Consider the following 26,479-nt stretch of genomic DNA (forward strand, 5'->3'; position numbering starts at 1 on the left):
TGGCGATTTTGTGCATTCAGCAGGGCTCACGATCGCTAGAGAACTGAAGTAGCCGTGTGTCCCAGAGCCGCTGACAACTAAAAAAAGACCCGAAGTAATGTTCCGGTGGCGGGATAATCACTGTCTACGCGGCGCCTTTTGCAGAACGCTGATATAAACAGCTTCTTCTGCTTTTATTTTCTACTCAAAGAGTAGAACAATTTTATGTTCTCAACTTTGGTTTGCAGTTGTTATTTTCTGATTTTGTTTTTGTGTGTTCCTACATTTCAAGTTTTTAAACTACTGTCAGTTTCTGTTTTTATCTTCCCCTACATTTCGAGTTTTTAAAGTGCTGTTACATGCACTTTTTCAGAAGTAATTAATTTTAATGACGTGCACTTTTATAACATTCTTCAAAAATATAGCATGGCTTAGGAGGGCTCAATAAACACATCGATAAATAAACACACATTGCTATTTATTGATCTTAAAAAAGAAGTTTCACAAGGTATTGACGAATCGTAATATCCGAAACATCTAACAAATACGATAAAAAGTTTATATGGGCACACGACTATCACTTAACCAGAAAATTATTCATGAGATACCAGCTAAGAAAGGAGTACGACAAAGCTCATGTATCTGCCCACCCCTGTCCAGCATTTGCATGCGTAAAGTACGAGTAATGCCTATAGGGAGAACAGAATTTCTAAGAGGTAAATACCTAGACAGAACTCTTCTGAACAACTTAATGTATGTTGACGATGCAGTGATGCTAGCAGATAAAGAAGAGGAGCTTCAGAAAAGAATTTAGTTATTGAAACAAAAGGAATGTTAAAAAAGAAAACAAGAAAGACACTAGAATTCTACGAAACTGTTGTTTTCGTCCCCACACTGCTCTATGGAAACGAGACCCAGGTGATTACCAAAAAGCACGACAGTCATATTCAGCAACAAGAAATTAATTTCTTGAGAAGAGTTAAGGGTTGCACAATAGAACACGGACTAAGGCATCAAGATTTGAGAGAAATAAAAATGTTTAGTTGAAATGATAAATTTGTAGGTTATAGAAGAAAATGGAGCGAACTCCTAGAAAGAATGGAGAATAAGAGACTCCCTTGAAAGGCTAGAAATTATAGGTGACAAGGAAGAAGACACAGAGGAAGTAAATATGCGTGGATCTGTAGTTAACCTGGCTAGGCAGCACAAAAAGTTAAACAGTAGGTAAATAATGACTTTCCTGAAGTATGCAAATTCTACTTGGATTTCTGTAGATGGAAATAATTCCGAGACGCGTCATGCTTTCTTGGTGATCATTGAAGTCATTCTTCACCAGCTGTACGACTCTTTATGCAACCTAGCCAGCTTAATTACAGAAGTACTCATATTTACAAGAATGGTCGCTAGCGTGTTACGTCACATTATGTCACACCTTCATCACATAGAGGATGCGTACTGCAACAGGCAGACCTGAGGAGCAGAAGACAGATAAGCAATAAACTCGATGCTGCAGATAAGTCTCTCGCGAGGCGTGGTCCGGGCTGCCAGCTATAGATGGCACCGAGGTCGCGCTGCGACGACCAGAGAGATCAGTTTGCGGAAGTGACGAAACGTGGAGTGGCTGCGGGGGCGGGGGGATGGGAGGAGGGGCAGCCACTCAGACCCGCAATTTCCAGCCACTCCGGCGGCTCCAGGCAGCAGCTCCAGCCACGGCCGCCGCATTTTTCACGGTTCAGCTCTGGAGGGCTCTCAGTGCTGCTGGCGGACGTAAAACAGCGCAGCCATTTTTATAGCCCGGCGACAAATATCCGCAACGTAAACCATTAGCGGCGGAGTGCGGCTGCCAGCTGCGCTTCAAAAATGGCCGCCGGCGAGCGATGAAGTCATTGTCGGTTATCACAGGGCGGCAAGGTCGCGCTAGAATGGTGGTGCACTCGCTTTGGCCCGCAGTTCCGTTACGCGCTTTAGGGAAGAGTGTCTGTGAAGAATGGTGACGGCACGTAAAACTAGACGACCTCGAAGATGAATCCTACCTCTCCAACTACATTAAAACAACGGATGATGTCGCAAAGTACTGAGGCTCAGAATTTTTTTTTTTTTTTTTTTTTTTTTTTTTTTTTTTTTTTTTTTTTTGGCCAGAAGACGGGTTCTAGCCAGCCATCAATAGCTGTGATTCAAAGTACTGGGTAGTTAATGCTGCTTCTCAAAGAGGTCCAGTGTGAGCTGTTGTTATGGTATGACAATGAAATTTGGTAGATATTCTAATGCGTTGAAGCGGAATCAATTTACGAGTGAAAAAAATTAGTTCAAATTTTCGCCACCAGGCGCAGATCTGGCGCTGTGAATGCAAAAAAAAGGATAGAAATGTTTCCACACGTAATGGATTAGAAACGGGAGGTGGGCAGAAAAGGTCAAACAAGTGAGACAGGCTAATTATTTTATTCTCAACAGCCGCTTACACAGTTTGTTCAATATGAGCACAGCAGACGTCGACGAGATGCTGTACTGCGCCATATTTGCACCTTGTGGCCGAAATTGTAATTAATTTCTTTCTAGCATAAATTGGTTGCGCATTAACGCACAAGCATATCCACCACGTTTTGCTGGCATGCGATAATTTCCGCCCATACCGGACCTCCGTGAATAGCTACACTTTCATTACACAGGGTGTTTGAGAAGTGATGGTCAATATTCAGGGATATGACAGGAACGACCATTCGAAACAAAAAAGTCAAGTAAACTTGAGCTCTAAAACGCGTATTTTAAGAGCTGTGAGAAATCCTTGATCTTCGATACCGTGAAGTCTCTTCGACTGCATGCTCTTTGCCTTCTCTATTTTGGGTAGAGGTAGTATGGACCAAAACAAGTAAAAAATTTCCAGTAAACATGGGTTTTAAAATGCATACCTTAAACGTTTTCAGCACTTGTTCATTAGAGAACAAGCACTCATAACTCTTAAGGTATGCATTTTAGAGCACATGATTACTGATTACTTTTTTTAGTTTTGGTCCTTACCATCTCTTCAAAAAATGGTTCAGATGGCTTGAGCACTATGGGACTTAACTTCTGAGGTCATCAGTCCCCTAGAACTTAGAACTACTTAAACCTAACTAACCTAAGGACATCACACACATCCATGCCCGAGGCAGGATTCGAACCTGCGACCGTAGCGGTCGCGCGGTTCCAGACTGAAGCGTCTAGAACCGCTCGGTCACACCGGCCGGCCAGTCTTTCTCAGCGCGTACAATTTTCGAATGGGATAGGAAGGCGGTAAAATGAGGACTCTTCGCCACACACCACAATGTGGCTTGCGGAGTAGAGATTTAGGTATAAAATGACTGTTAACCAGTGACCATACAAAACAGCAACGTACCATCTGGAGGATTGCTGCAAATCTTCTACATATATGATAAACTGACGCCATTCGGCTAAGTTTCTTTCGGTATGTTCGGGATAATATCAGGAACTACTGTAGGGATCTTGATACGAAGTTCACCAATTCAGTGAGTCACCAGGTAGGTTTGTGTACACGATTTATAACCGCTAACTAACGATTAAGTGTGATTGTTACCTGTTTCATATTCAGCTGACGTTTGGAACGACATCTCGTGCCAATGACAGGAGCTACGAGTCGGCTGAACACAGAGGAGGAGGTTTCTGGTGGAAAAATCGGTCAGGTAAACAGCTTCAGGGAGCAGCGAAGGTTCAGCAGAATCTATGTGGGACCTGGAAGCCGAAAGGTCGGACCACGGGGTTCTTCGTTTGCCTTTTAATCAGGAGTCATCTGTCAATGACGTGGAAATTCGCCAGAAACAAGGCGTGGCTCGGATTCCACTTTAAACTGTAGGTCCCCTTTCCCCAGTTGGATAAATACATACGAGGGCTATCCACAAAGTACATTACGTTTTGGAATTAAAAATAAATAAAGTATTGGATTTTTTTTTATTATATACAGATGAAAGCCACACTTAAATACTACTTTTCTACATAGTTGCCATTTAAATTAAGGCAGTTATCGTAGCGATGGACGAGTTTGGAAATTCCTTCGTCGTAAAATTCGGCCGCCTGCGCCTTCAACCACGTGGTTACCTCTTCTTGAAGCTGTGCGTCGTCATCAAAACGCTGCGTAGCCAACCACTTCTTCATTGCTGGGAATAAGTGGAAGTCGCTCGGTGCCAGGTCGGGACTGTACGGCGGATGAGGAAACAACTACCAATTAAAAGATTCGAGAACTTCACGAGTGGCATTTGCCGTGTGGGCCCGGGCGTTGTCGTGAATCAGCAAGATCTTTGAGCCCAACTATCCCCTGCGCTTGTTTTGTATTGCTCTTCTGAGGTTGTGCAGAGTTTGGCAATACCTTTGAGAGTTTATTGTAGTGCCTCTTTCCAGGAAATCCACAAAAATCACACCATTTCTGTCCCAAAAGACAGTCGCCACGTGGTTGAAGGCGCAGGTGGCCGAATTTTACGATGAAGGAATTTCCAAGCTCTTCCATCACTACGATAAGTGACTTAATTTAAATGGCAACTATGTAGAAAAGTAGTATTTAAGTGTGGCTTTCATCTGTATGTAATAAAAAAAATTCCAATACTTTATTTATTTTTAATTCCAAAACGTAATGTACTTTGTGGATAGCCCTCGTATTTTAAAGACATGCACGGCACAGAAGTAGCGTCCAATTGAAAGACTCGCACCAGGACATTGAGCCACACGAAATTACTTTCACCAGAATCTAAGATAAAAATTTCACTAAGCCTGGACGAATAACAGAAAAGATGTGTGGCCATTCGTAATGCAACTGATGAGTGGTTTTCCTGAAAACCACAGAAAACAAACCCGTAGACTGTCGCCCTCTAGAGACCATCCAGCTTGTGTGTGTGTATGTGTGTGTGTGTGTGTGTGTGTGTGTGTTTGGAGTGAGTGGAGGGGGGGTGGGCCTGCCTTGTGTGCTGTGGGCTTCTTCCATTTGCATTTATATGAGCCGGCGAAGGCTGTCACAGCATGTCAGGCCGAGGCGCTGGTTAATTTATCGACGCCGCAAGAATCGATACTGTCTAATCGGCTTGCTGTGGTGTCGTGCGACTCACATTCTGTAGTGTTCACTCCAGGTGAGGGGGAGCAGGCCCTGACGGACAGCCCCGATGTGACGCTAGAGCCGGTTTGAGTCAACATCACCCCCGTGCTCAACCGGTGGGAGCTTCACCTACACCGACATTATAAACATGCTACTGGCAACTATTAAAGGAGTGCTGACGTCGATACATGTTCAAATGGTACTGAGCAGTATGGGACTTAACATTAGGGGTCATCAGTCCCCTAGAACTTAAAACCTGACTAACCTAAGGACATCACACACATCCATGCCCGAGGCAGGATTCGAACAGTAGCGGTAGCGCGGTTCCAGACTGAAGCGCCTAGAACCGCTCGGTCACAACGGCGGTGATACTTGTATTGAACCTTATTGAAAACTCGTTTTTGTAAAGTAGATATACTACAACTTTATCTACTTTCAGTTATGTAGATAGCAAAAATCGAGACAAATGAACCGTTACCTCATGACAGTTTCGTAAGGCCAGGATGCTCTCCACAAGTGATGGAGTCGCGCTGGCCGCCACTTTCTTAAAGCCGTCAGCCTTCGGACTGGTCTGACTGCTGTCGATCTCTTCTTAACGTGTGCTGCTCTTTCTGAGCTAATCTTTTCATCTCCACGTGATTACTACGCACAACATATCTGTTTAGCATATTCCAGTCTTGGTCTGTCTCTACCGTTTTATAAGCCTCTGCAGCTCCATGTAATAAATTTTTAACTTTTCAAATGTCCTACTAAACTGTTTCTTCTCTTTTTCGTTTTAGTACTTCTTCATTTTTAACGTTCATCAGTAGAACCACACTTCCAAAGCTTTGAAGTTGTTTCCCTTCCTTACACCCCATGATCCACGTTTTGAGCGTACTGTCGTCGCATCTTATGTAGTATCTGAACATTCAAATAGCGCGCCGGCGCTTGTAATTTGATTTGAGGCATTGTCGCCGTACCTTGTCATTGTCGCCAACACGGACACGAGGCAAGCAGCTTGTGTCCGGGAAGCCCGTCTGCGGCTGGTGTGTACGGTATCGTAATTTAAACCACGTTATGCGGAAAACGTTAAGGTTTATACTGATGTTTTATTGCAATGCGATTTGAATACTGTAAAGAATCGAACGAAAGTATTTTCATAGACATGTCCTGTATTCACTAACTACAGGGAAGCGTTGTTGCTCCCAATGTTAGAGTACATGCGAACCAACATATTTGCGACTGTATAAGTGAGGCACTTCTACATCTACATTTACATTTATACTCCGCAAGCCACCCAACGGTGAGTGGTGGAGGGCACTTTACGTGCCACTGTCATTACCTCCCTTTCCTGTTCCAGTCGCGTATGGTTCGCGGGAAGAACGACTGTCTGAAAGCCTCTGTGCGCGCTCTAATCTCTCTAATTTTACATTCGTGATCTCCTCGCGAGGTATAAGTAGGGGGAAGCAATATATTCGATACCTCATCCAGAAACGCAACCTCTCGAAACCTGGCGAGCAAGCTACACCGCGAAGCAGAGCGCCTCTCTTGCAGAGTCTGCCACTTGAGTTTGTTAAACATCTCCGTAACGCTATCACGGTTACCAAATAACCCTGTGACGAAACGCGCCGCTCTTCTTTGGATCTTCTCTATCTCCTCCGTCAACCCGATCTGGTACGGATCCCACACTGATGCGCAATACTCAAGTGTAGGTCGAACGAGTGTTTTGTAATACACCTCCTTTGTTGATGGACTACATTTTCTAAGGACTCTCCCAATGAATCTCAACCTGGTACCCGCCTTACCAACAATTAATTTTATATGATCATTCCACTTCAAATCGTTCCGCACGCATACTCCCTGATATTTTACAGAAGTAACTGCTACCAGTGTTTGTTCCGCTATCATATAATCATACAACAAAGGATCCTTCGTTCTGTGTATTCGCAATACATTACAATTGTATTTGTTAAGGGTCAGTTGCCACTCCCTGCACCAAATGCCTATCTGCTGCAGATCTTCTTGCATTTCGCTACAATTTCCTGATGCTGCAACTTCTCTGTATACTACAGCATCATCCGCGAAAAGCCACATGGAACTTCCGACACTATCTACTAGGTCATTTATATATATTGTGAAAAGCAATGGTCCCATAACACTCCCCTGTGGCACACCAGAGGTTACTTTAACATCTGTAGACGTCTCTCCGTTGATAACAACATGCTGCGTTCTGTTTGCTAAAAACTCTTCAATCCAGCCACACAGCTGGTCTGATATTCCGTAGGCTCTTACTTTGTTTATCAGGCGACAGTGCGGAACTGTATCGAACGCCTTCCGGAAGTCAAGAAAAATAGCATCTACCTGGGAGCCTGTATCTAATATTTTCTGGGTCTCATGAACAAATAAAGCGAGTTGGGTCTCACACGATCGCTGTTTCCGGAATCCATGTTGATTCCTACATAGTAGATTCTGAGTTTCCAAAAACGACATGATATTCGAGCAAAAAACATGTTCTAAAATTCTACAACAGATCGACGTCAGAGATATAGGTCTATAGTTTTTCAGTAACATTATTAAACTGAACTGTGCTCCTTCTGTATAAACGTATTTACTAGCAGTGCGCCGACAGTATTTATAAATTTTATTGCAGTGCACAAAATTATTTTGAAACTACTCGTACGATAATGTACAATCAAGAATTAGTTCTTACCACTCACGTATTTTCGTGTTTGTGGCACGTTATACGAAACACGCCTTCCTAACTACGTAATTAAAACACTCAGTTACCGTCTGTTGCTGTGTGGCAAGTGAACAGCTGCAGCCGATGTACCGTCGAAAGGTGATTGGCTGATATAACCTACAATTTCATAATGCGTCACTTACACGTATAGGGAGCGTGGTCGAATGATCAGAATAAAAATAGCACCAATGTCCAGTGATAAAATAAAGGAGGTGCTTATAGCGTTTCACTTCCGCACAATGCCGTTCTCCGGAGGTACAGTTACTGAAACTTCATCCGCGTTTTCTAATATTGTACTGCAGAAAGATTTCTTTGCCTGTTTCAGTCTGTTTCTGGAATGTTCATGCCTTCAGCATCCTGTATAATCTTGCTTCCTACATGAGGAAATCCCTCTATTTCCCAGTTCTAAAGTTAAACATTTCTTTATTCACTTTCCTGGTACTGTTCATCATTTCCATCTTTTATTTGTTTATCCTTATGTCATATTCTGCGGTAACAAGATTTTTTTAATTCTCTGCTACACACGTCTTCCTTACTAAACTAAAACTAAACTCTGTCCGAACAGGCCTCGGCAGTCGCAGCAGTACTGACCGACCACCATGTCCTCCTCAGGCTATGGGCGTCACTGGACGCGGATACGGAGTGGCATGTGGTCAGCACACCGCTCTCCCGGCCGTATGTCAGTTCACGAGACCGGAGCCGCTACTTCTCAGTCAAGTAGCTCCTCAGTTTGCCTCACAAGGGCTGAGTGCACGCCGCTTGCCCGCAGCATTCAGCCGTCAGAATAGCCACGCAACGCATCCAAAGAACTAACCCAGGCTGACAATGCTTAACTTGGATGATCTGACGGGGCTCGGTGTTATCACTGCGGCAAGACCGTTGCCGCGCCTTCCTTACTTCGGGAAAAACGTCTGTGTCGTTTGGGAACCTTACCGTTGTTATCTGTTTCCTTCTCACTTTTCTCCACCTTTCGAAACCTTCCTCCAAGTCCTTCATTACTTCTTCGGCGTACAAGTTGAACAACGATGGTGACAAGCTGAAATCCTGTCTAACACTTTTTTTTAACACGGATGTAGTGTTTGGGATTTACAACAACTGGATCTGAATTAAAAAGTGATTTTAGACCCTCGGAGTTACTTAGTGCTATTAAATCGCACGAAGAAAGTTGTTGCCCTACCTGCTAAATGTTGTCTGGTGAATTACGATGGATTGTGAACGTTTCCAATGTATCAGTAGTGTATTTCAGGCAGATGCGTTAAGAATAAGGTAATGGAGTACTCACAAGACGGATTTACACGTTTTGTCGTCACCAGAGACACGGAATGAAGCGATTGCCTATAGTATGGGAGTGTATAGCGCAGGTGTGTGAGTGGGTGTGAGAGCTTCCAGGGGGCTGTGGTCTCCCCTGGATATATCCAGCGAAACGCTCGCCAGCTGCCGCCAGAGGAAGATTGATTTGCTGTGCTGTCCCCTCGGGATTCATCTGACAGGCGGGCCGCCTAAATGAAAATTTAATTGCCTCCACCTGCAGGCTGGCTTTTCAGGCGCCAGCTGGAAGGGTGTCTGGATGGCCGCCATGACGAGGGGTGCCGGACTCGCCAACTCGCCGCACCTCTGCACCGCAGCTGCACTCCGCGGCATACTGTGCACTGTGCTTTCTACCCGTATCGCATCTACGTCTACATACAGAATCCGCAAGCGTGGCGGAAGATAACCCGCACCACTAACAGTCTTTTCCTTTCCTGTTTCCCACGTGCCTCCGTGTGAGCCTAAATTTCTCACATCGTATCTTCGTGGTCCTCAGCGGCAGTAGGATCGTTCTTCAGTCAGCTTCAAATACCAGTTCTCGAGATTTTCTCAACGGCGTTCCTCGAAAAGATCATCGGCTTCCCTCCAGGAATTCCTATTTGAGTTCTCCGTAATACTTAAACGTGTTGTTCGCACCTACCGGTACCAAACCTAGCAGCCCGCCACTGAACTGCTTCGACGTCTTCCTTTAATCTGACCTGTTGCGGATCCCAAACACTCGAGCAGTAATCAGGAATAGGTCATACTGGCGTCCCAAGTGCGATCTCTTTGCAGATGAAGCACACTTTCCTAAAATTCTCCAAATAAACTGAAGTCGATTATTCACCTTTCCAAGCCACTGCTTATCCGAATACGTATGCGCCCTTTTCTTTCTTCTATTCTCGCGATGACTACGTGACATATTCCGGTTACTGCAGTCATAGTGATGCTGGTTGTTACGCTCACGTTGCAATCTTGTCAAGCCCCTGTAAACCCTTTTCTATTAATTTTTTATTTATCTCCCTGCTATCGGGCTCTTAAACTCCAGTACGACAGCTCTATATAGAGAACACGTTCAGTTACGAAATAAACCTGACCATGTACCTAATACGAACACGTGTCTCTCATACGATTCTTGAAATTTTCCCGGCGTAAAGAGTACTCCATGAGGCTTCGGGATTACAGCCGGATGACGTCGACTTCTTGGCACGATATTTCGACTGACAGCCATTCAGCCATATTCAGGCGAGTGTTGAGCACTGGAGATTGCTTTTTTTACGGTTGTGGTTCAGCCTCTAACTGTGCTATCCGCGGAGTAATGTTTTTCTGTCTTACAGTGACGGCATAACAATGAAATTATTGTACTGCACGTTGAAGGTGTGGAGGTGGGACTTCAAGTCCCTTACGACGCTGTGGGTTCAAGATTGCTGATGAGATGTAGTGCACCTACAGACGTAATTAGAGTGGTGACGCACCAAGAATTGCTCATTAAAACACACATTATTAGTGGCCGTATCAGGAGATTGGTGGTTCTCGTCGCTAACTTTATACCAAAAAAACTGGCGCACAGGCGCATGAATAAAGGCAGCCGCTACACGTGCGACGTGCGACCTCTGTCGAGTTTCGCGGCCTCTTTGAATATTGTTCCACCCGTGGCGTGCAGGCGCATGCGTAATGCCGATAGCAGAGGTGCGCCCTGTCGGAATCTTTGTGGAGTTAAAATTCAGACGTCAAATTGATAAAATTAACTGTCGCTAGAAGTGTCACTGGTCATAGAATGTTTCCTTTTTCTAAATATTAAAGTAATCACTGGGTCCCACATCTTATCCCGTCGAAAGCTGCCATCACGATTAATAACATGATCGCCACGTTCGCCTTTCGCAGCCTAGTAAGTCAGCTATAACCGAGCATTGTAACTCCACAGGACATTCCACGGATTATTCCGCCATGGAAATCTTGACCTCGACCAGATCCTTCTGTGATTCAATTATTAAGGAATCTGTGGGACAACACATGGCACCCGGTGAGGTTTTTAAGTATGTACGGAAAGGAAACGTTTCATGACTAGTAACACGTCTAGCGACAGTTAATTTTACTTCCGAATTTTAACCCCGCTATCCCTCATTCCGACAGACAGCGCACCAACTGGTATCACCATTACCCATGCGCCTGCGCGCCATACATGGAGCAATATTCGAAGAAGGAGGCAAACTCGACAGAGATCGCTGATATAGCGACATTTTTTAGTAGCGACGTAAACTAGCAATCTCGACGCCACACCTTCGACGTGCAGTACAGTGCCACTGCGATGATATGACTCCTACACCAAGACAGTTGTACCGCTCTACACCGGTGACGCTGTACCGCAACCTAAAACAATAATAACAATAACAATTAGCAATCTCGAGTGCTCGAGTACTCACCTGAAGACGACTGGTTGCAGCCGAAATATCGCGACAAGAAGTGGACTTCATCCGGTTGCAGTCCCGAAACTTTATGGAATACTTGTCTCTTATACTTTTCGAGTATTAAAGTTACTCAGTTGAAAAATGGAAAATGTCACATTGAAATCATAACAGCACAAGTCAAATTACTTTGCTTTATTGTCCCTTTAGCAGGTAACGCACTTCCCAAATAATGCTGGCGCTCGTCTAGTCTCGTGTTAAAGAGTTATGCTTGTTTCACATTGACACTGAAATAACCATGGCTAAGTTCCGTTTACACATTAATTAAACAGGTAATCACTAACCACGGAAGCCTTAACGTTTACGTTCTACTATCAACATGTTCCTCCACGACACTGATTCAACCATAAATCTGATATTTGACACAGCGCGTATCCGCGAAATAACTGAACTACTTAAACACTTTTCTTCTGCGATACTACATAACACTTTCAATTCTTGATTATCTTACTTTATACTATTTATCCGCGATTGCTCTCCACTGAAACTGAACGACGACTCTCTTTCACACACCACGACGCTGCATTGTTGTCGTTATACAGCGAGATGGTGCTCCCTCAGAAAACAGCGCGCTCGGCTTTGAAAGTTCCAGAAGCGAGCAACAAGTAAGGAGTACAATATCGATACAACATCAAAGACAGCAGTACTCTTTAAAGTTACTTGTTGTACTGGCACATTTATTATGCTATTCAGCCTGAGGTGTTAATTAAAAAGTTTCGTCAGAAATTGTACCAGAGTTTTGTATCCAGTAAAAAAATAAAAGAATTACGTGTGCACCCTGTTTGAATATAACCAAAATGTATTGTGAATACCGTGCGGTTCTAGGCGCTGCAGTCTGGAGCCGAGCGACCGCTACGGTCGCAGGTTCGAATCCAGCCTCGGGCATGGATGTCTGTGATGTCCTTAGGTTAGTTAGTTTTAAGTAGGTCTAAGTTCTAGGGGACTGATGACCTGAGATATTAAGTCCCATAGTGCTCAGAGCCATTTGAACCATCTCACAAAAGGTGCGTTAATCAACTACATTCCGGAATTTCAGTTTGAAAGACGAAGTTTCAATTCTAAGTTACAGTCCAACATGAACGAAATCATCTTAGTTCTATGTTCGTGTGACAAATCGAGATTGTCAGCTGAGGATAACGCCGTACTGCTGAAATGCGTGGTGATAGGTAAACACGGAGCTGAGTGAGTGTTTTGCTAGGTGTCAGCAGGCACGGGGTGGGATTGCGGCCAGAGCGGGCCTTTTAGCGGCGCCCTTCCGCGTCAGCAGAGTGGCCAGAGCCGCGCGCAAGTTGCGGCTGTTCCTGAGCTGTCCTCGGGACAGCAGGGCTGCCAACTTGGCGAGATGGATGGCGCGGCTAATGTTGGCCGCCTGTCGGAGGAGAATGGCCGAGGGTGAGTAACGGCGCGGCTTGTACCGCTTCAGGCAAAACAGACCTCCCCCCTAATTACCCCGAGTAGGGCGGGCTAAGGCCTCCCTGTCTGCCGGGCCACCTAGGGCTGACAGCCAGGCCGAACGCCCGGCCCTTGTTATTGTTCGCCGGCCGAGTGGGCCGCACAAAGTTAAGCCACACGAGCGCTGGCGGCGGCGTTGGCGGAGCTGGGATCACACGAATGGGGAACTGTTCGATGAGAGTGGTCAGGACTTCTGTAGAGCAGTCTAGCTGTTCGTCTATTGATAGTGAACAAGAAAGCCAGGGGAAGATCGCGACTTATTTAGCTGAAGGGCCACACCACCTCATGGGGAAATTTATCCTGTGAGGGAGGTCAGTGGCGAATATTTCAACTAATATCACGCAGATGAATCCGCGAACGTCTACTTCCGCACTTACTAGGATCATCAGACTTCTCCTCCATTTGATGTGGACCGTCATGTTTTCCTCTCCTGTGCCAGTCTCTTCATCTCAGAGTAAGCACTTAAGTTGCACCAGATACCCTAAATTATTTATTCAATAATTCCTAAACGCTGTTGTCCCCTTTAGTTACTGTCCTCTGCGACTCCCTTCTGCACCGTGGAAGTTAGTCCGTGATGCCTTAAAACAGATCCTCTCATTTCTTCTAGTTAAGTGTTTTCCACAAATTCCTTTGGTTCAAATGGCTCTGAGCACTAATGGGACTAAATATCTCAGGTCATCAGTCCCCTAGAACTTAAAACTACTTAAACCTAACTAACCTAACGACATCACACACATCCATGCCCGAGGCAGGATTCGAACCTGCGACCGTAGCGGTCGCGCGGTTCCGGACTGTAGCGCCTAGAGCCGCTCGGCCATCCCGGCCGGCACAAATTCCTTTCCCCGCTGCTTCTGCGGGGGACCTTCCCATTTCTTGTCAGTCTACCTTATTCTCTTCTGCACGATTACATCACAAAGGCATCGATTCTTTTCCAGTTTCCTTACAAACCGTGATTCACTTCTCGAAACGTACATTCTCTGAAATTTCTTCCGCAAATTAAGGTCTATGTTTGAGATTAGCAGACATTTTTGCCGAATAATGCGCTCTTTGACTCTGCTCGTCTGCTTCTTACAGCCTTCTTGTCTCGTCCGCGAAGCGTCACTTCTTCTCCACTGGAGAAGAACCCTTTCATTTCCTTTACCACTTCGTCCCCAACGATCGGGTGAAATCCAGCCTGCTCTGTTAGTCCACGAGATCCAAAAAGCAGTAGATATAGGCGCACGGGCACATGCTGTGTTCGTTGCTTCTGGAAAGCGTCCGTTACAGTTACGGAGTGGTACCTAATGGACAACATGCGAGCGTACGGAATTTCAGATCAACTGTGTGAGTGTCTTGAAGAGGTTCTAGCAAACAGAATAAAGTATGCCGTTCTCAACGGAGAGAAGTCCTCAGACGTAAAAGGAATTTCGGCCGTATCCCAACCCAGAACCATTACTTTTCACAATATACATAAATGACACAGTAAACAACATCGGAATTTCTACGAGCCTTTTCGCGGATGATGATGTATATAGAGAAGTTGCAACGCTAGCAAATAGTAGCGAAATGCAGGAAGACCTGCTGAGGTTCATCGTTTGTTCCAGGGTCTGGCAATTGACCCTCAACATAAACAAATGTAACGTATTGCGTGCACGTAGACAAAAAGGCCCGTACTGTGTGATTAAACGATTGCGGAAGAATCGCTGGAAGCAGTTACTCCCATAAAACATTCACACATCAATATGCGTAAGGACGACACTTAAAATTAACTGTGGGTCAAGCAGAAGCCAGACTGAGATTCATTGGAAGAAGCCTCAGGGAATGGAGTCCACCAACGAAGGATGTAGCTTAGAAAAGACTCGTTCGTTCAGTATTGCTTCTCAGTCTGGAAGCCGTATCAGGTAGGACTGACAGATGAAACTGAGAAGATCCTGAGAAGAGCAGCACGTTACGTGACAGGTTCATTTAGCAAGCGCGAAAGCGTCACGGACGTGCTCAGCCAACTGCAGTGGCAGACACTGCAAAACAGGCGTTCTGCATAACGGTGTGGTTCACTATTAAAGTTCAGAGAGCGTGCATTCATGGAAGAGACAACCAATATATTGCTTCCTCTTACGTATATCTTGCCAAATGGCCATTAAGCTAAAATCAGGGAGATTCGAGTCCACACCCAGAAACACCTACCGTAAAATGGCTTGCGGAGTAAAGGTGTCCATGTGGATAAGTTTCTCGCTAAACTCGTTTCTGCTACTTCTCATTACTTTCGTCCCTTTTTTTTCTCTCAGCCCATACTCTGCGCTCATCAGACTGTTCATTTCATTCAACCAGTCAGTTTCACTGAGGATAGCAGTGTCATCAACGAACCTTAACATTGGTATCCTTTCTCCGTGAATTTTAATCCCACCTTTTTGAACTTTTATTCAATTTTCTTAATTGCTTGGATGTAGAGGTTGCGCCATAAAATAAAAAGACCGCATTCCTGCTTTATGCCTGTTATGAACTGAACATTTGTCTTCCATTCTCAATGATCACCTCTTGGTTCTTGTACATACCGTTTATTACAAGTCTTTCCCCATAGCCTACACATACTTTTTTTCGAATTTCAGAATTTTACGTTCTCAAGCGCTTTTTCTAGGCTAAAACATCCTACAAAATTCTCGCTGTTTCATAATTACTACCATTGTTAATGTTATGAAGCGTGTGCCTCTCCGTTCTTTTATCTTCTAAAGGCAAATTGAATCATCTGTTGCGTTTGCTATTGTTTTCTTTCTTCAGTCTAAAGATTTTCGGCATTGATGGAACGCGCTATACCCTCAGCATATTCATCGTATAAAGGAAGAAAAGTTAACCATGCACGTAACGAAATTTTACTTATTTTTACATCGGTTTCAAGCCATTATTAAACCATTTTCCAACCCGTTTTCCGTGCAACAAATGTCACTTACCTGAAACTGTACAAGTCGTCAATGAATTCTGTCAGAGGCATTCTTCCTTCGGCAGTCACAAAGAATGCATCCGACAGATTCAGCAAGAGAATTTTTCACGCAGTATTAGAGCACAATGTAACCGTGCCCGTACTTTATTTTTTTCCCATTTCCGGATATGTTTTAGGAGAAAACCATTATCAACAATACTCTGCGGAATTAACAGTGTTTACAAACAGACTTCACAGAAGAAGTAGTTCTTAACTGTTGTACACTGAAAATCTACGCAGTTTAACACCGTACGTGCATTCAGTAATTCGTACTACAGGAGAAGTATTCTCACGAAGTACGAGAGAGGGTGTCATGATAATGATAACACCTGGGAATAATAACGCCGTTTTTTATCTTTTCGCGAAATTTCTATCAACTTCTTTCTCCTCCATATCCCAGAATACTTTGTTGCCTCCCGCCTCCATTGGGAAGAATGGCCATGGCGACGAAATGAGAGAAATCGTAAGTCGTTCCGAAAGATTTATGTTTTGGTTGTTGCCACGTACTATTCAAATGAGGATCGGTAGATAAACAGATCGAAAGTGGTGTTTTGCACACAGTGAAATGTACCTAAGTGTGGCAGATTGTGTTTCGTGCAATACGACAACGCTGGATTTCACTGAACGACAGCATTATGATGTCTGCATGTGAAGACTGTTAATTCTGCTCATTTCGAGTACTTCTTCAGCGCTCGTGTTTTTGAACTTAGCTGTGACATATTTAGAGCATTTTTCATGAATTTATTTTCACTCTGCGACAGTTCTATCGGCTGAGACTGCGTTTATTCTGCAATATGCCTCGTATCAATAAATAACTAGACGTTTACAAAACTTTTTAACAGAAAAAGACACTTAATCTCATCCATTAGGATGGGAATAAAAGAGCCTGCGGTAATTCAGATGAATCTGTAAATTCCGGAAAAGAAGCAATTGAAAATGGATACACAGGATGTGAAATGGCAAAGTGGGGTTTTCAATGAAGTTATTTTGTGGCCGCACGTAAATTTATACACACACACTTATCAAAAAGAGAGACATTAAAAGAATCCAAAACAGAGAACAAAAAATAAACAAAATAATATTTGTTACAAAATACACAGAAAGAGCATAGAGATTAAAACCAAATAAGAAAATCGAAATACACCAACATTTATTTGGAAACAAAGAAAAAACGCTATTTAACTTTGCACTGCACCTTAAAAGAACTGGCCAGTTGGCTAGGCAGAAAGACAGGAACCAGATGGCAAGAGGGTCGGAAGAAGTGCCCATTTTGTGAGAATCAATGGGAAGAACTTTACTGCAGCATGAGGTCAATATCAGGAGAAATCATACTCAAAGAGGCGAGATATGTGATAAGGACGAATATGAGCAGAATGACTGACAGAGTATGAGAGAAAACAGGTAGCAAAGCAGGAAAACAGAACCGAAATGGGTTGTTGAACTCGGAAAGAACTGGTCAGAGTTGGGTATCAATGGGGTACGGAAGGAAACGTGGAGAAGGGAATGCGCGCCGACCCATACACCAGATGTCAACGACACAGAAGGACGCAGGTTAATGACAGAGTGTCACTCACCACTGAGGAAAAGAAAAAGACGAAGAGTGAGAGGGAACAAGGGAACAGCTGATTAGATGCTGCGTAGAGAAAAAGGAAACGCAATCCATAAGGCGTCTTATCGTAGTTCTACAAACGCCATAGTGAAAGAAGAAAAAGAAGAAGCACAAGAAGTAATATGGACCCACAGGAAGGCTAAAAACTATTCTCAAATGCCTTGTACTGCACATTGCATGATCTGTAGGTACCAAAAGTGAATTATGATAAAAATATATTGCTGTACGCATATGGTGTTTGTGAAGATGATGACCTTCAAGCGATACATGATGACTGCATGGCATGGCTCTCAGAAAACGTTTGTTCCGTTCTCATGAGCTGCAGAAGCGCCTCCGAAGGAATTCAAAGCCGCCACTGGGAAGCAGGCGCGCCCTCCGCCTGTCGCGTTAATGCAGCTGCAGCGGGGGCGGCGTGCAGGCCAGGGGCGGCGCGCGCTGCCATTAGCGGCCAGTTTAATCAAGTGCCTCCCGCCCCCGCTAATCTCGCGTCGAGGCACTGCGCGGCCCGCATCGCACGTAATCTGCCGCCTCCCGCCTCCGGGTCGCTTCAAAAGGCCGGCCCCGCTGCAGCCCCCCGCCCCCAGCACGGAGTGAGCGCTGCGCCGTTGTTTGCGCGCCTTACCGCCTGCAGGAAACGCGCACACGCAAATATTTCGACGATACACCAGGAAAAAATTCCAGCTCCCTCGCTAATGACTTCGTATCTACGGTACATCTTCAACCAGTTCTTTTCCGATGTACACTCTGAATGCAACTGCTGAAAGAAGAAAGAAACAGTGGATAAGGACTCCAAAAGCAGAGGTATTCTTACCGTTAGCCCTCCCAGGCTATTTTTCCGTCAGCCTTTTGACCGCCTTAATGCAACCCATCACGGTATCCTCTCTCACACCATCCTCTTCATCTTAGAGAAACATAAAAACCCAATGTCTTCAGTTATTTATACGACATACACTCCAATCTTTGTAAATCGCGACGATTTTTGCCGCCTATGCTTCTCTCTAGTAACATGCTATTACCTGATACCTCAACACATTTACTGTCGTCCCGTCCCTTTCCCTACTCAGTGGTTCCACAAAATTCTCTCCTCGTCGGTTCCATAGAGAAACATATCTTTTATACATGATGACTCTCCGGTATTGGTAACCACACAGGCGTTTAATTCCGAGACAGGGAGTTGAGTCAAACAAGGATCGAATCCGTGCGGAGGGTTAACATCCGTTGGTCTATGACAGTGGCCAGTCTGAGTGTGGTTTTTATCCGGTTCTCCACGCTAGTTTAGGTAAATTCTGGGTTGGTTCGCGATGCCCACCTCAGAAAATGCAATACTCAAATAGTCCAAGACAGAAGGAGTTATCCAAAACGAACGGAAATCGGTAGATGTGATGTACATATACTGAAAAACAGATAATTTCAGGAAAAATTCGATGAATTCTTCACGAGAAAGATGGTTCAAATGGCTCTGAGCACTATGCGACTTAACTTCTGAGGTCATCAGTCCCCTAAGCTTAGAACTAATTAAACCTAACTAACCCAAGGACATCACACACTTCCAAGCCCGAGGTAGGATTCGAACCTGCGACCGTAGCGGTCGTCGGCCCCAGACTGTAGCGCCTAGAACCACACGGCCACTCCGGCCGGCTCAGGATAAAGAGCTCCACAAATTCAGCACGTCAGTAATGCAGTGAGTCAGCTCTGGCTCTTATGGAAGCAGTTGTTCGACTTGACACTGATTGACAGAGTTGCTGGATGGGCACCTGAGGGACACCGTTCCACAGTCAACTGGCGCGTTACGTCATCGAAATCCCGTGCTGGTCGGAGTGCCGTGCCGATAACGCTGCCAACGTTCTCAACTGGAGAGAGATCCGGCGACTGTGCTGGCCAAGGCAGGGTCTGGCAAGCAGCAGAAACACTCGCTGTGCGGGGGTGGGCATTATCTTGCTGAAATGTAAGCCCATGCCGGATCGCCATGAAGGGCTACAAACTGGGCGTAGAATATCTACGACGTAGCGTTGCGGTGTAAGGATGTAGCGGATGACAAACAGGTGGGTTCTGCTGAGGCACTCCAGACCACGACTCCTGCTTGTCGGGCCACAGTCTGGTTGATGTATCCCACCGCTGCCCGGGGCGTCCCCAGACACGCCTTCGATGGTCTTCGGAGCTCAGTTCGAGGCTGAACTCATCAATGAAGACAATTCTACGACAGTCCAAAGATTCCAGGCGGAAGACGTGTCTGGAGGACTGATTTGTTGCTGTGAGCCGCCCAGATTGGCCACACGGTTAGAGGCGCCATGTCACGGATTGCGCGGCCACTCCCGCCGGAGGTTCGAGTCCTCCCTCGGGCATGGGTGTGTGTATTGTTCTCAGTATAAGTTAGTTTAAGTAGCGTGTAAGCCTAGGGACCGATGACCTCCGCAGTTTGATCCCTTAGAAACTCACACACATTTGAACATGTTTGTTGCTTTGAGTGAGTATGTACCACCTGATCGTTGCTGTGGGCGTTTACTGTTCCTGTGTACACTGTGTGTCTTCGAGTTCTCTCTCTCTCTCTCTCTCTCTCTCTCTCTCTGTGTGTGTGTGTGTGTGTGTGTGTGTGTGTGTGTGTGTGCTACTATTTTCGTAATAATCTGTTTGCTTTTGTGTGCTAGCGCTTTCGTTTTTGATTTAATTTTCTGATTCAGTTTGTCTGCAGCGTTTGTATCGTATCCATTGTGAACAGTTACTTGTTTATCAGTCTGTTCATTGGAGGAGGAGGAGGAGGAGATTAGTGTTTAACGTCCCGTCGACAACGAGGTCATTAGAGACGGAGCGCAAGCTCGGGTGAGGGAAGGATCGGGAAGGAAATCGGCCGTGCCCTTTCAAAGGAACCATCCCGGCATTTGCCTGAAGCGATTTAGGGAAATCACGGAAAACCTAAATCAGGATGGCCGGAGACGGGATTGAACCGTCGTCCTCCCGAATGTTCATTGGAAATCGTCTTGTTTGTGTGTAATCAGGTGGTTTGAGGCTTTGTAGTGGTTGTGGTTGTAGTGGTGGAGATTTTCCTGAATAAAGAGAAATGGTGTTGGTTACTGTATTCATATCGCGTCTCCAGCCGGAACATCTCGTCATCTGGACGCAATATTTCGGCGGTCCATCTGGCCGCCATCTTCAGGTGAGTAGGCCGTCCCAACATCTCGTCCGAAACTGAAGTCAAACACACCGCGGCGGCTCCTTTCAGTTTCCGGCGAGATGGTGCGACGGCCTACTCACCTGAAGGTGGTGGACAGGTGGACCGCCGAAATATTGTGATGAATACAATGAATTATTACGCCGGGAAAGTTGACGGAGCCACGGTGTTGGTTATTGTATGTGTTACTAAAATGTAAACTTTCACGGCCGGAAATATCATGTCCATTATAATTATCCGGGCTGTTATGCCGTGGTCGGTTGATGAATGCTGTGGTGATTCCCAACAGGGATTCCCTACAGGGAGGCGATCGAAATCGCTAAACACCCAAATAATTTCAACCGAAAGGAGGAGGGCGTCAAATTAAACGGTATATGGATGCCGGTGTTAAAGAAGATGTGTACCACTCGTCCACTACTGGGTGATGGCAACGGCGATCGACGGCGACGGACAGCGGCCAATTGCACTGACGTTTTCAAAACACGTGACGTCACGCCGCGGCGCGGGGGCGCGCGGACACGGAATTTAGCGGCAGTCAGTAGCGAGCCAGTGTGTGTGTTGGACCTTCCATCAAGCTACGGACCCCCTTGAAGATGTCTCCCGCAGTCGGAGACGAAACGTTGGGAATCACCACAGCATTCATCAACCGACCACGGCATAACAGCCCGGATAATTATAATGGATATTGTATGTGTGTATTGTGAGGTCAAGGAAATTTAATTTTTTGTCATTATCTGCTTCTAGGCTGAATTTTCGTTTTGGCTGCATTGTGTTTATGTCCCTACGGTTCAAGATGACAGACTGAAAGAAAAACAACCGTACCTCAAAATACAGAAAACCACAAAAACTACAGCATTTCGTAACAAGGTATATGCAAAAAAACATTCTCTGTTTTGAAATTTGTGAAAACTTTTTTAAAAGCAACATGTTTATACATGCACAGATCGTGAAGAGTATTTTACATGTTATTTAATAGGAAGAAAATTAAAGAAGAGCAAGTTATAATGCTGTAACTTCAGCCAAACTTATTGTTGCTCAGGGCCGATCCCATCCATAAACAAATTTATCTGTAAGCACACATAGACACAAGAGCTTCAACCTTAAGATGAATACTGTATCTAGATAAATATTTCTTTTACGATCCAACGGGTCCAGGGCCCATAGCGTTGAAGATGCCTCTTAGAGACATTATGGAATAAAATCCAGATTGCTGCTATAGTAGTTTAATGTTTTTATTGTGATGGATTCATTTCGACGAATCGCGGGCGAAAGTAACACAACATTTTTTTTATTTTATTATAATTGTGGTTAATCGTATTTTCAGATATACAAGTTTGGTACTTGCGTCCATACATCATCAGTGAGCACTGTCACTCTTTATTGTATTACAACCTGGTGCAGATTTAGGAGTCTTACGCTAAAAGCTGTTTTGTGGTTTGCTGCTGTTGTTAATCATCCCTTTTGTAATTTTTATAAGTTAACGCTTTATCGTTAGACTTGACAGACTGATAGTTGTGACAGTTGGTCAGAGATGCTATATGGCTGCAGTCGGTATGGTATGTTATCAAAAAATGGTTCTGAGCACTATGGGACTTAACTGCTGAGGTCATAAGTCCCCTAGAACTTAGAACTACTTAAACGTAACTAGCCTAAGAAGATCACACACATCCATGCCCGAGGCAGGATTCGAACCTGCGACCGTAGCGGTCACGCGGTTCCAGACTGTAGCGCCTAGAACCCCTCGGCCACCCCGGGCGCTCGGTGTGTTATCATTTTGGGCCGTACGTATCGTCTTCGTAATCCGAGTATCCGTAGGTAGTTTTTTGTGTCTATCTATTAGCTTTTTTTTTTAGGAATTCAATAAAATCTGACGATAAAATGTGAAATTATAAAAATTACAAAAAGGGCGATTAACAACAGTAGCAAACCACAAGACAGCTTTTAGCGTAAGAGTTCTAAATGTGCACCAGGTTGTAATACAATAAAGAGTGACAGCAACCACTAATGATACTGGACGTAAGAACCAAATCTGTAGCCGCCCGCGATAAGCCGAGCGGCCTTAGGCGCTGCAGTCATGGACTGTGCGGCTGGTCCCGGCGGAGGTTCGAGTCCTCCCTCGGGCATGGGTGTGTGTGTGTTTGTCCTTAGGATAATTTAGGTTAAGTAGTGTGTAAGCTTAGGGACTGATGACCTTAGCAATTAAGTCCCGTAGGATTGATGAATACAGTAAGCAGATTCAGAAGGATGTAGATTGCAGTAGGTACTGGGAGATGAAGAAGCTTGCACAGGATAGAGTAGCATGGAGAGCTGCATCAAACCAGTCTCAGGACTGAAGACCACAACAACAAACAGGATTTCACACACATTTGAACCAAATTTGTAGATCTGAAAATACGATTAACCCAAATTATAATATAGTAAAAAAATTATGTAACCGTCGCAGATGGTCTAAAGACGACAATCCAGCCAAAATGTATCAGTCACAATAAAAACAGTAAACTACTATAGCAGAAAACTGGGTTTATTGCATAATTATTCCAGCCTCTTATTTTGTAAAGTCCAGATAAAAATATCTGAAAGAGTCAGTATGTGGCGCGTAGCGATCATCACGACAAAATCAGAGGAAGTAGAACTGATGCGGACGTTTCTCGACAGTAATTGTTTCCACGTAGCACTTGCGAATGGAACAAGGAATGGAAGAATTGCTAATGGTACCAGAAGCACCCTCCACCAATCACCGTAAGGTAGCTTATGGAATGCAGACGCAGATGCGGGCAAAAACAGTGCAAGGTGTAACGAGTACACTTCCTATTTTAATTAGCACGTGTGTAACTACAGAATATCGTAAGAAAAACGAACACCTACTCGGTGGAGGGTGAGGCAGTTACTGAAAAGCAAGGACCACAGTCCATCTGAGTGAGAGGAACGTGGGAGGCGAGGAGTTATAAAGGAGAGAAGTTGTGAGGGAGGGGAGAGGAGAGGAGAGGAGAGGTGCGACTGTAAGACAAGCAGAGGGAGGGCCGCGTGCTGTTCCCGGCCAGCTCGGCCGGCGAGGAATCAATATCCGCTGTGGCGTGGCCGCCGCGGCTGCGGCGCAACTTTTCCAATTTAAATTCCGGTCGCACTCGACCCGCGGCGACGTTTACCCAGGGCTGGCCATAACTCAGCCCGCCCTAATGAAAAAGGAAAGCCGCTCTGTTTGCATACATGTCCGCAACTTGGCCACCCCGCCGCACCTGTTGCATTAATTATGAACGAATAACTTCTGCCCGCACGCGCCAGCCGCCACTGCACCCCAGCCGGACGCAAAGTTGCCGCCGCCAATCAAGCCAGCGGCGTCTGCAAACGACGGAACTGTCAAGTTCGTTAAGAGAGCAAACTGGATCACACAACGCCTCACAAGTCATTCGAGTGCCATAGTGGAAGAAAACGAAAACACGCGGATACGACTTGTAACAGGTACCTCAAAAGTTCCAATTGTTGAAAATGCACTTTTTAGGAAGATGATGTAACTGATGAAGGACCGCTAAGGCGTTACCAAGAGCTGATGTTTCTTCGACCATCTCGCAAAACTGCATGCAGAACAAAAGCATCGTTATCCGTCATTATGCTAACTTTAGCCAAGGCCAGTATTGCAATGTCAAAGTTCTTTGTCAAAGATTTTATCGAGCTTCTTTGACCAAAGGACTTCGCTGGAGCTATTAAACTATCGTCAAATTTTTCGTTACACTTCTTCGATGCCGCACAGTTAACCGCCTATGCCACAGCATGTAATGTAATTTTGGCGACGAACGCATTGCCTAGAGAGAAAGACAAACTGAAACTGTACTGTGTGAGAGCCTGGATAACGAGAAGAGAAGCTGCAACAGATCTCCAGAATTTGCTTCGTGAGCTACAGAGCGACGACACAAGAGCCACGAAAATGGATGAACAAACATTTCAGCCTGTTCTTATGAAAATAGACCCTACATCTGCATACAAGACAGCCATTTAAGAAATGCGATTGTTACTAAGAATCGTCTCAAGTTTACGTTAAAATTATTGGGAACAGGCGAAAAGTATTCGGCTTACAATACAGCACAATGTAGCACACCCATCCCACAGTGTATCGTTTCACGTACTTTCCAGAAAAATGTGACGCATTATGTCGACCACTTAAGGATGAACAGGGCCCACCGAGTCTTTAGTCCATTCAGTTTCTTTCTCGCGTCATCAACAGTGCACTCCTGTCGAACACATTTGATGGCTGCTGCTATTTTATTATGAGAGTCTGATCGCTTATTACGGTTTTTATAATCAGTGTGATTGGCGTTATTAAGAATTTTCGTATTCTTCATACTTGGAAATTATCATGCTGTGGTAGCCTTACACCAAGCAACCTTTGATTCCATTCACTAGTTATAAGAGAAACGAAGCGACTCAAACACGTATACAATATGGCGAACTTTGATCGAAGCTAGGACTACGTTTTAATTTTGAACTATGATGATCAAAGATATCTTTTATAAAAGCTCCGCGAGTATACTGTAAAAGATTTAACAAAAGAACTTTGATCATACATTTCTGTCAAAGAAATCTGACTGTAATATGGGCCTAAAACAATAATAAACAAACTGTCATTTGTAATATGGGCCTAAAACAGTAATCAACAAACTGTCATTGTAAAAAAATTTACAAAAATATAAAATTGGAGGATATAGTCAAGTAAGTATATATCTAGATACATGGTTCCTGTCGTGTAGTGCAGGATTTAAATCATTACTCAAACGAATACCTGAAAACGAATAAGTAACAGAGTGAAATACATCTCATCATCTAAACAACCTAATACTGCAAACAGAAAGATAACTGATGTGTAAGAGCATTTTGTGGAGTGCAGCCTTCACTTATAACGCCTTCTTTGCGTATGCTGCCTGCCTTCATCAAGGCAGCCCTATACTAAAAACCCCTGCCCCCTCCCTCACTCTGACACGCATACAGGGCAACAATCTAATAGTTTTCTGCCAGTTGGAACAACAATCATCCCCATCGCTTTCTGGAATCAAGAACAACCGCAACTCCTGTTGCAGTCTCCTCCTCTTTACACCTGCCATTGAAGGGGGCGGGAATTTCGACAACAGACACTGGGGGTCGAGCAAAGGAGTCATCAACAATTACATCCACCCCACTGTTTATTCTACTATATAGCAGTACGTCTAAATCAGAAAAAGGAGAGAACAGAAATGTTTGAGGTGTTGCAGAAGAGATCAGAAATGTGAGTGAACCGATAAAGACATGACAAAGTTTTCCTTAGAGGAGCCGAGGAACTGAACACAAGAAAAATACTGACAAGGGGAAGGGACAGGATGGTAGGAGATGTGTTAAGACTTTGGGGAATAACTTCCATGTTACTGTTGCTGCCTCTGGATCACGGGGTCCTGGGTTCCATCCTCGGCCGGGACGGGATTTTCTCAGCCAGGAGACTGAGTGTTTGTGTTGTCGTCGTTCTCTGACCATCATTCGGGAAGTGCCGAGACTGGATATGGAAAGATTTGGAACTTGTGCGGATGCTGATGACCACAATGTTGAGCACCTCACAAACCAACATCATCATCATCATCATCATCTTTCCTGTTGATAGAGAAAGCCGTATAGGACAAAAACTGTATGACAAGACATAGATCATAAGGCATCCAACAAATAATTGAGGATTACTTTCTCTTACTGAGGTCGGCAGCCCCACAGTATTTTAGAAACGACACCATGTTCTGCCTGGTCTGGTATTACACATAAAAT

General features: G+C 44.7%; 1 protein-coding gene across 1 annotated transcript in view; it reads right to left on the reverse strand.

The window, feature by feature from the left end:
• Window positions 1–26,479, reverse strand: part of LOC126147901 (uncharacterized) — a 777,970-nt gene that overhangs the window by 6,119 nt on the left and 745,372 nt on the right. The gene's annotated exons all lie outside the window — the stretch shown is intronic.

The sequence above is a fragment of the Schistocerca cancellata genome, chromosome 1 (genome assembly GCF_023864275.1).
Source record: "Schistocerca cancellata isolate TAMUIC-IGC-003103 chromosome 1, iqSchCanc2.1, whole genome shotgun sequence".
Classification (NCBI taxonomy): Eukaryota; Metazoa; Arthropoda; class Insecta; order Orthoptera; family Acrididae; genus Schistocerca; species Schistocerca cancellata.